Genomic DNA, 12,003 nt, shown 5'->3' with positions numbered 1-12,003 from the left:
GACTTGTCATGCCTGCCACAAGACTCCATAAAGTCAGTAATTCCTTTAGGTGTCAGTGTGTTCGCTTCTATAATAAACTCCCCGAACATATAGCAAATATGTCTATAAATAAATTCAAAGCCTACACAAAAAGTAAATTAAGCAGCAAAGGCTATTACAATATCCAAGATTATTTAAATGATAAAGCAGCCTGGAATTGAATTGATCTACTTAAAGTGTGATTTTAATTGTTTGATGTTATTTATATTACTTATTTGATTTGTTTGATTTTAATTTTATTTGTTTGATATTATTTATTTATTATTATGAAATTTAGTGTATGACTGAACTTAAGCCATTGTAAATCAATGTTATGAGTTCAATAAACGTTTTGATTTTGATTTTGATTATCGACCGGCGCCCTGAGTTTTCCGGGGCTGAGGGTGTGAAATGGGTTACCGGCCATCAGGATGCAGGCAACCAGGCATCCTATGGAAAAAATGCTACTGGAAGAAGAAGAAAGAATATTAATTTAAGAAACGATATTCGCATAGGTACATGGAACGTTCGAGGGCTTCTTGAAGATGGAAAGCTTCATATTCTGGAACAAGAACTTGAGCGATGCAAACTCACTATCACGGGAATCAGTGAGACACATTGGAAAGGTAGCGTCCACTTTGACTCAGAGAAATATACCATCTATTTCTCCGGCAACGATAAAAGTAGCTTTTCGGGTGTGGCTATTGCGATCCCTAAATTATGTAAAAACTCGGTGCTTGGATATCACCCAATTAATGATAGAATTATTTCTATTAAACTTAGCGCATCACCGACCCCACTCAACATAATTCAAGTCTATGCTCCTACAAGTTCTGCCAAAGATGAAGAAGTAGAAGACTTCTATTGTCAACTTGAGTCTTCAATAGCTAAGATCCCCAAAAGAGAGCTATTAATCATCATTGGGGACTTTAACGTGGGTGGGTCCAAGGTGGGAAACACCACAATGAATACGGGCATACGACATATTGTTGGGAACTATGGCCATGGTGTTCGTAACCCAAGGGGTGAACGACTCATAGAGTTTGCATGGTCATAGCAAACACGATGTTCAAACACCATCCTAGATGCCTATATACCTGGACCTCCCCTGATGGCAAACACCGCAATCAGATAGATTACATATTAGTGAGAACCAGATGGAAAAGTTCAATTGCCAATACACATACCCTTCCCGGTGCTGATTGTCATTCCGACCATCAACTGCTCATTGGGAACCTGCGATTGAAATTGCAAAGAGCAAGACAAATTAAAATGGCTAGAAGAATGGAGGTGAACGATCGAAAGTCACTAACGACCTCGATACAGAACAGACATGCCGCATGGAGAGCAGGTATCGGAAACAATGACTCTAACTACTTGTGGATCTCGGCAAAAACATATATTGTGAAGGCGATTGCTGAGTCACAACCGAAAACCGTCTTACCAAAACGACAACATTGGATGACGGAAGAAACCATTTGGCATTTGGTTGAAGAGCGCCGAAAACTTAAAGCCAGTGGTGCTAGCATTACGAAGCTAAATGCCAAGTCAGCTATCATACAAGCTGCTTGCCGACGTGACCGCAATAACCATCTGAGTAAGATATGTCATGAACTGGAGCAGCACTCCGACAAATATCAAACCAAAGATCTGCATGATAAGGTGCGATACATAACACGCCAATTTAAACCTAAGACGTGGGCTGTTGAGGACTCCGCTGGGAATACGGTTACGGAGATAAAGGATATCGTGAATGTGTGGAAGGAATATTGTCAATCATTATTTTCCAATAATTTGGTACTAAGCTTCACATGTTCTCCCCACAACATACTTGACCGTGAACCCGACATCATGCGGGATGAAGTACGAGCAGCAATTACACACCTCAAATGCAATAAAGCCATAGGTTGTGATGAGATCCCAATAGAAGTCCTCAAAGCGATGGGAGAACCTGGAGTTGATATTTTATATACCATCTGCTGTAAAATATGGGAGACTGGAATATGGCCTGACGATTGGTCAAAATCCATTTTCATTCCACTGCACAAGAAAGGGTCCACCAAGAAATGCATCAACTACCGACTCATATCCTTGATATCTCATGCAAGTAAGGTGATGCTCCACATAATTAATACAAGGCTGTTGGCCTACCTCTCATGGCAGATTGCACCCGAGCAAGCCGGATTTGTTAAGGGAAGAGGCACTCGGGAACAAATTCTTATACTGCGTCAGATTATTGAGAAGGCCAGAGAATTCAATACAACCCTTTACATCTGCTTTGTGGACTTTCGCAAAGCATTTGACACGGTCATATGGACACACCTTTGGAAGATACTTGCAGAAATGGGTGTACCATCCCATTTAATAGGTCTATTGAGGAGGTTGTATGAGCACGGTACTGCAGCGGTACGAGTGGATGATATCCTTTCAAGCGAATTCAAGACTGAGGCCGGTGTACGACAAGGATGCATCTTATCGCCATTACTCTTTAACATCTACACAGAGTATATTATGCGCATTGTCTTGGAAGATTGGAACAAAGGAATATCTGTTGGGGGACGCGTGATAAATAACCTCAGATACGCTGATGATACTACCCTTCTCGCACAGACTAGAGAAGATATGGAAAATTTTCTAAACCGTCTAGAAAGTACCAGTCTCCAATTCGGACTTAGTATTAACCGAGACAAGACGAAGGTGATGATAGTAGACCGGGCCGAACAAATTGGATCCAACGTACCCTATATAGCCAACTGTGAAGTGGTTCAGACCTATATTTATCTTGTTTCTACTATATCAAGTACTGGAGGATGTGGCGACGAGATCAGACGACGGTGCGCCATCACCAGGTCTGCAGTGGAACAACTGGGAAAGATTTGGAGGGACAGGAGGATTACCAAAAAGACTAAAGTCAGATTGATGAAATGCCTTGTGTTTCCAATCTTTCTCTATGGAGCCGAAACTTGATCTCTGAGACTGCAGGACCGCTGTAAAATCGATGCATTAGAGATGTGGTGCTGGAGACGCCTCCTAAAGATCCCGTGGACGGCATTTCGCACCAATGTATCCATCCTCAAAGAGCTTCGTATTAAAGACAGACTATCGTCAATTGTGCAACTAAGAATACTGAAGTTCTTTGGTCACGTCTCTAGAAATGAGAACTCGATGGAGAGACTGGTAGTTCAGGTGGAAGGCAAGAGAGCACGCGGTCGATCGCCAACCCGCTGGATAGACGCCATCACAAAGGCTACTGAGTCCACCATAGTCCAGTGTACTCGCAACGCCTCTAACCGTCAGAAATGGAAGCAAATCGCCAGGAGATCTACCCTCAGAAAGGATGTTGACCCACCGAACACTCCACCATGTACCTCGTCAGCGCAATCACGACAACTCTGACAAGAGTGTCCGACTAAGAAGAGAAGAAGAAGTATTAAAACAGGTGACACTTCTGAAATGAGAAACTACTGTCCCATATCCCTTGCTATAAGCAACTTGGTAATTATATTCAAATCCATGATGCGTAATTTGGTTTTAGAACTGGTACGTCAACTGAAAGTGCTATATTAACGTTAAAGCATACTGTTGGGTAATATTCCAATAGGAAAACCTCAGTGCTCAGTGTTTGCCTGCTTTTTTTACTTGTCTAGGGCATTTGACCTGGTGTCATATCCAGTACTGTGGGAAAAGATGAGATGTGAAGAAGTGCCAGAACAGTTCATTGCCCTAATCAAGTATTGGTATTCAAATAAAAAATCCGCTTAGGTGGATGGATTCTCTGTCAGAAGAATATCGATTAGAATATGGTGTTAGACATGAAGGTTTAACGTCTCCGTTACTCTTCAATCTTTATGTGAATCACTTGATTGAGGAACTGGCTGCTCAGTTCCTCAATCAACACACGTTGGATGCCACATAGATGAAACCTGTTGTAATAATCTTAGCTTCGCAAATGATATTATGATACTGCTTAGTCCCTTAATCGGATGACTTAGGAAGCTTATTTCCATTTGCAATAAGTTGATGATAAGTTCTAATATTTAGGTTACATCATTTCGAATGACTTAAGAGATGACTATGGCATATAGCGGGAGCGTAGAGCGCTGTCAGAGTAGTAATATGCTCGCCCGCAGGTTTGCACGAAGCACAAATAATGTTAAAATGTAATTATTCAAAGCATTTTGCCAGTCTTTTTACAGAAGCGGCTTGTGGGTGTCCTATTCGCGCGGGGCTTATAGCTTTTGACGTGTCACATATAATAATGCGTTTAGGAGGCTGTTGGTTCTACCGTGGCGTTGTAGTGCTTCTGGAATGTTTGGTGATGCATCCGTGGATGGTTTAAATGCCATAATGCGCAAAAAAGCGGTCTCCATGTAAGCAGTAACAGCATCCTAAAGACGATTGCTGCTAGAGCTGACTGTTCCTTCCAGAAACACTGAATACAGTTAGCTCTACGTTTATGAATATAATTTACTAATAATACTAACATAGCTCTTAAGAAATATTGTTAGCAATACATTTACTAATATATATGGAGATCTCTCTGAATTAAATAAATAAATAATATGTGGTCAAGTAGAAGAAGCTGGTACTGTGGAGCGCCGCCCAGAGGCGAGAAAAGTCAGTTCAGGGGAGTGCATGCCATATAGGCAATTAGCAATGCTTGCCTTAATAAGAACCTATTTTTTTATTTAGCCGTGAATTTAGTATTGAGAGTCTACTAAATGTATTACAAATAGATTTAAGTGGATATCTTGAAGGTACGCTCACAGATATTTCATATAGAATCACAGGAGCGTTGCCGGCCTTTAGGTCTTTTATTTTTTAACCAAACTTCTATTAAACCAATAAGTTCTAGCTTACGCTAAGTACCTAGTAATTACATTTGAAAGGCAATCTATAAGACTGCCTATTCCAACCTGCATTCCATACAATTTGCTTAGAAAAAATATTCATCAAATTATACAACCACATAAAAAGGTAGGCTAGATAAATTTATAATGTTTTACAAGGATATCTTCACATTCTAACAGCGAAAATAAGCTTGTATACTGACCAATCACTGGACGTGGTTAAAATCCTAACAAATTAATCGTAAGGTAATCCCCGAACCCATTATGTATCGCACTTGCTCTCATAATATGTATTTGATTCCCATTTCAACTTTTAGTTTGTATGTGGACCGCGCGCCCACATATGGAGCCACTCCTTATTATTTAGGTATTTTCTAGTTCTGTTTCATTTTTAGGGCGTATTGTTGTGTATATTTTTCATTCGTTGACAAAATAAAACATGTTTCTCTCAGTACACGAACATCAAATATTCACAAGTCATGTTTAATATTCATGGATTATTGATTTAAAAAGGGGTAAGCCAATTTCAAGAGAAGTCCTTATTAACTACTGATTATTAGCTAAGTTTAGGTCTACGTAGAAAATATAAATACTTAATAATTTTTAAATTATAACCTTCAGCGCTGTGCTATTTGTCACAAGTAAAAAAAAATCTAGTTTAGAGTGTCAATATATTTTATGCATGAAAAATCAGCACAGCAATTGCGGATATGTCTTTTTACTGCTAGGTGGTAGTTAAAATGAAAATATATGTATCAAAGTGAATTTGTAAAAAAAAAATAATTTAATAAAATAATGGGTATCTATCTACTGGGGCTATTGAGAAAAAAGAGGAAAGTATTTTAACGAATGATGAAGCTATAAATAAGCTGTGACAGTTAGTTGGTATAAAATACCACTAAGTACAAACCTCACAATGTAGACCAAATAATTATTATTACGTACCAATAATAACTATAATATAATACTAGCTTTTACCCGCGACTTCGTCCGCGTGAAATAATTATTTTGGGCAGCAGTTTTTTTATTTTTTAAGGTACAAATAATGCACATACAAATTTCTGGGGTTTATAAATTTTTACAAACTTCGTTCTTTTTTACCCATCCTTTGCTGAAACGAAAATATTTTACGCGTATGTTCTTTTTCAAGTTGGTCTTTTTGTACCAAATAATATAATCAAAATAGAATTCAAAGTTGGGCGTAAAAACATGTATTCTTCCGTCCCCATTTTTCATCTCCACGCAAAGCGAAATATTGAAAAGGCTACAACAAATATTTATTTATTTGTTATCAAGTGCCTAAACACAAAGTTTTATGGTGTCATCTTTGTTAGTGGCGAACTTTCATACAAACCTCCACCCCCTATTTCAACCGCTGCGAACCTCTTAGTCAAGGTAAAAGCTCCTTTTCCAAGTTCCAGTCTATCTCTACAAAATTTTATCAAAATCGTTTCAGTGGCTTAGGCGTGAAAGTATAACAAAGAAACTTACATTCACAGTTATAATGTAAGTAGGGATAAAGCCAATAATTACGTAAAAATAACAGCGAAGACTGACAAGGCAAGCTCTGTTTTCGTTGGACGTCAGAAAGTCAAGCGGGCCGGATGCCATTTCTCCAATCGTGTGAGTTGACGCCGGTGCTAACTCGTTTATTCCGGCACTCATATACTAAAGCCATCCGATCCAAAAACAAGGAGACAATTCGGATCTGGCAAACTACAGGCATATGCTCTCTAGAATAATCTCTCTCTAAAATCATCGAGAGCATAATTAACCGCCAGCTCTTGGTATACCTAATAATATAATATAATAATATAGAAGGTCACCAGTTGATCAACGACCGACAGTATGGCTTTTGCCATGGTCAATCGGCAGGTGATCTTCTGGTATACCTAATACATAGATGGGCGGCGGCTATCGAAAGCAAGGGGAAAGTCCTGGCAGTTAGGCTGGATTTAGAGAAGGTCTTTGATCCTGTATGGCACAAGACGCTTTTCGCTAAACTTCCATCACTTGGGCTTCCCTAGAATTTTGCAAGTGGATCTCCAGCTTCCTCACTGGGCGCAGCATACAGGTCGTTATCGACGATTATTGCTTGAATCCCAAGCCCGTGAACGCTGGAGTGCCCCAAGGCTGTGTGCTTTTTCCCACACTGTTTCTTCTGCATATAAATGATATGTTGGACACCTCCAACATACATTGAAATGCAGACTACAGCACGAGCGATGCTATATACACGGGCCATGCTCAGGTCTCACTAGGAAAATCATCGACAAGTGCCGGGAGAAACTTGTTTCTTATATCGAGTCCCATGTTGAGAAGGTCGCGGAATGGTAAAAATTGAACCTTGTCCAATTTAACCCCCAGAAGACCCAAATTTGCGCGGTTACCACAAAAAAATTCCCATTTGTCGTATCACCACTCTTCTACAATACTTCTCTAAGTCGGAATCGGAATTCTGGGTCTCGAAAACTGGAGCGATTGCCAATACCGCGGCCATCTGGAGAGCAAAGCCAAATTGGCTTCGAAGAAACTGGACGTCATAAATAGAGCTCGGCAATACTTCAAGCCGGCCCACATTCTAGCGCTGTAAAAGGCACCTGCGCCTTGGCCACATATAGAGTATTTCTGTCATCTTTAGTCTGGCGCACCCCAGTATCAGCTCGACCCATTTGACCGCGTGCAACGCAGAGCAGTTCTAATTGTCGGGGATCCAGTGCTTTGTGAACGGCTGAATCACATGGCGCTGCGTAGAGACATCGCTTCATTATGTGTGCTCTACCGCATTTATTACGGGGAGTGTTCCGAAGAGCTGTTTTCACCTGATTCCTGCCGCCGAATTCCACCTTCGCACGACACGCCACAAGTTAGGATATAATCCCTACCATCTGGATGTTTGGCGGTCCTCCACAGTGCCTCAGACAAAAGATCAGCCTGACGTGTGATGTCTAACAAATGTGTAGCGTGTGACGGTCTAGGCAGCGTGACGGATCGGCTAACATTCTAACAAAAAATATGTGTCACTTCAAAAATCATTACACACTTTTTGTAGATCTTAGCATTCGTAGAAGAGAAAAATATAACACAACGTCATTCTCGAAACCGCAGTGAGTTGGATTGAAAATAAAAGTAGATTGGTTCATCGGAAGTTCGCATTTCAATTGAACACTTGACATTGATTGCAATCTGTTTTCGCTTGGCATGAAATTCATTTTTGTTTTTTATAGCTGGATCGAAAGACTAGCAAATGAAGTTGCATAATGATGTATATTTTTTATGGTCTTTATTATATGATTTTTTCTAAATATCCAGATGCATCCATTTATACATTTTCTATTCACAGAATGCCAGCTAGATAAGTACAACCTTTTTCTGCCGCTAAGCAGTAGTGTAGAAACATTATAGTTTTTCAGTTTGAAGGGCGTTGATATTCAAGAATCCTGGGATGCATTGCACGGTTTCGTAGTTATATAAAAAATATTTTAACAAATAAACAACCGATTTCAAAAACACTATTCCAAAACAATAGATATAATGTGCACTAAAATTTCAAGTAACTAACAATTTATATAAATATGTGTAGATATACAAAATTAACGTAAGCGCTTGTCAATTTGATTAGAGACAGTTAGAAATTCTGCCACAGATCGCAACCTTACTGTATATCGTTAAGAAGTCCCCTTGATCATCATATTCGACTACAACAATTACTTGACCATAACTATGTTATGGTAGATGACTTAAAAATCCGAATAGCATAAAAAAGATTCTGCCGAATATCGTTAATTTGCTCCTAATAATTGAAGAGTTCCGTTACTTTGTCATGGATTCCGTAATCAGAACCTAACCAAACTCTCACCAAACTATCTTTGAAGTATATCCTTTCCAATAAAAAAAGAAACATCGAAATTGGTTTGCGCGATATTGAGTTATTCGTAAATTTATCATCCACTTTGCTATACGTATAGCAAAGTTAAGACTTTTATGGTTTTCTCATGGATGCCATTGTCAGATCTGGACCAAATTACAATGGGAACACACGGGAAGCATCAGCTTTCAAATAAAAAAACTCGGTAAAAAAATCAAAATCGGTTCACCCACTCGAAAGTTTTGAGGTAACAAACATAAAAAAAAGAACATACCGACGAATTGAGAACCTCCTCCTTTTTTGAAGTCGGTTAAAAACTATTTGCACTGTGTTTCCCTAATCTTAAAGAGAATAATAATGTCCCAGGCCCAAGAGTATCGAAAGAGATGACTATAGATTTTTCGATGTGGGAGCGTGAAATAGCACCAACGGCTCTGACACGACTGAATTAGTAGGTACCATACTTGCACAGAAAACTGTCGTGAAAGAGTGGCCTGTCTTGTCTCTGGCTGCGTGTGATATAGCTCCTACAGTGGTTATAGAAACGACTTGTCTCATGGGCCGTGTTCAGTTGACAGGCCTGCACAGGCCCCTCCACTGAAACCGTAATCTTGGGTGACTTTAATGTGCTAAATGCTGAAAAACGCAGGGCTATCTGTGCATAATTTAGAATTTGCATATGGCCTGTTCTAATTTATCGAGTTATCTATCGCAAACGTGAATAGCCACATGGCGTCGTTATTGAATCTGGTTGTTCCCGCGATGGAGGCCGTACGTCTGTGTGTGTGTAACGTCTTATAACTACCAGTGGGAGGCTCCTTTGCACGGGATGCCGGCTAGTTTATGGGTACCGCAACGGCTTCTATTTCTGCCATGAAGCAGTTATTAATTTAAGCATTACTGTGTTTCGGTCTGAAGGGAGCCGCAGCTAGGGAAATTACTGTGCAAATGGGACTTTACATCTTATATCTCCAGGTGACGAGCGCAATTGTAGGGCTGTTTAGAATTTTTGGGTTTTCAAGAATCCCGTGCGGCACTGCATTGTAATGGGCAAGGCGTATCAATTACCATTTAACTTGACGGGTTGACAAAACTAACCTTGTTTTCTGACAAACGCTTAACACTGGTGATATGAAATTAATATTTCGAAAATATAACTTCTTAGTTCTTCATATAATAATTATACTATGTCTATATATTATGCAAATATCAGTTAAACTTCTCAGTTAAACTCTCATGACTGCGGACTACACAGTTTAACAGTTACAAAGTTTGACAATTAATTCCAGCCTGGTGGAGACATATGTAACACTAGAGCACACGAGTACGATGTCAATTGTAGTAGTTCACTGGAAAATTTATTATAGTCTCAGATTTATAACATGATCATTAAATGTTAGGTATCTGATAAAATAAGCTTTCTTGAAAGGTAATACTGCATTGATTTTATTAATAACTGTTAGGTATAGTAGGTAAACTAAGTTATACATACTCTGCCAAAATTTTAGCTATCTAAATATTGCGTTTCATACATACATACAGACTGTTTACAGACATGTTATCTATTTACCTAACAGCCTTATAAAAGGCTTTTAAAATCTTTGTATTAAAATACGGGAAGAAGATCATGAAGTAGGTCTTTTACATGAGACCTTCAATGGTTTTTTCGATTGCTATTTTCTACAAACTGAAACAAAAATTGAGAAAACAATGCGCTTCAGACAATTGACTTTTAACCAAAATGTAAATGCTGTTGTTAACAAATAAGCAAAAGTGCTTGCCTTTGTGAAGTGAAGTCCAGACCAGAGATTTCCGATCTATTAAAACTAAAATATAAAATAATAAAAATACTGTTTAATTCACTAGTGATTAGCCACCTTGAGTAGGTAAGCCAGTGTGATTTGGAACCCATTTTTCAGCGAATAGAATCCCTCCAACGATCCTCTACTCATCATCTTGCATTTTTTTCAGAGGGAATATCATATAGGCATCCTTATGAGCAACGGTTATGCTTTTTCAGAATGGAATTTCTGAGGTCCCGTCGCAAAAATTAACTACATACAAAATGAAATATTTCTTTGAAATGAAATGAATACCCCCCTACGGCAGAAGCAATATTGGACTAAACTCACCTCTTGTTAGAATATGCAAACAGTATAACGAATGGAGCACTTAATTACATCGAAGTCTACATTTTTTTATTAATGAGAAAATAAATTTAAAAATAAGATCACCATTCAATTCCTAATTGTTTGTTATAACTAAATTCTGACGTTTGGTTGTTTAAAATCGCAGATCTCCTAAAGTTCTTTACCGTTTGAAATATATAAATATAATTTCTATGTATTATGTAGATTATAAACCAAACCGATAAAGATTATACCAAGTAAAGAAATTATTAACGCAGTTTGACCTCTCGTTATGTACGTGACCTGTATGAGGTCTTGCAGCTTAGATTAAAAATAATGTCAAAGCTTCTGGAAAATATTCTCACCACACAGTTAAGTGACTGCAAGACATAACATTATTTTATATCATTAAAAAGAAATCGAGCACTGTTTACTAAATGTAGACTGACTAATATAATTTTTATGGACCGGATGAAAAAAAAAATTTTTTCAACTAAGTTTTTAACACAATGAAACATATTATGAGTCTCATCGAAACTCTCTTTGGGTTATAATAAATACATGAACTCAAAATGTTTTCGGTCTTCTGTGAGGGCGCAAATTCGTCCCGCTTTATCTGACCTCAATTATTTCTCAACAAACGTATTTAACTTTATGATGCCATTAACCTCTCACATTTGTTTTATATTTCACGAGAAGTCCCAATTTACTTATGCCTAAAATAAAATATGTTTCTAAAAAATACAGTGTTACTTCTTGTACAATATTGCTGTGGGGCAGCGCTGCCGATATTAATACAATATTTGTGCTGCAAAAGAGGGCTATTCGCGCTATTTATAACCTAGGCCCTAAGGAATCATTGAGAGCAAAATTCAAAGAAATTAACATCTTGACTGGTGCTTCTCAATATATTCTTGATAATGTAATGTTAGGCACATAAGTGAATTTGCGAGAAACTGTCATAACCATAATGTTAACACCAGGAACAGACATAAGCTTATAATGCCTACTACTCGGCTAAGTCGAGTTAGCAAGTCTTTTGTGGGGTGATGTATATGCTTTTACAACAGGATCCCAGAAAATGTTCAAAACAAAAGTATTACGTTATTCAAAAGAATTGTTAAAAAACGTTTGTGTG

The sequence above is a fragment of the Leptidea sinapis genome, chromosome 37 (assembly GCF_905404315.1).
Source record: "Leptidea sinapis chromosome 37, ilLepSina1.1, whole genome shotgun sequence".
NCBI lineage: Eukaryota > Metazoa > Arthropoda > Insecta > Lepidoptera > Pieridae > Leptidea > Leptidea sinapis.
Note: the sequence above shows the minus strand (reverse complement) of the source record.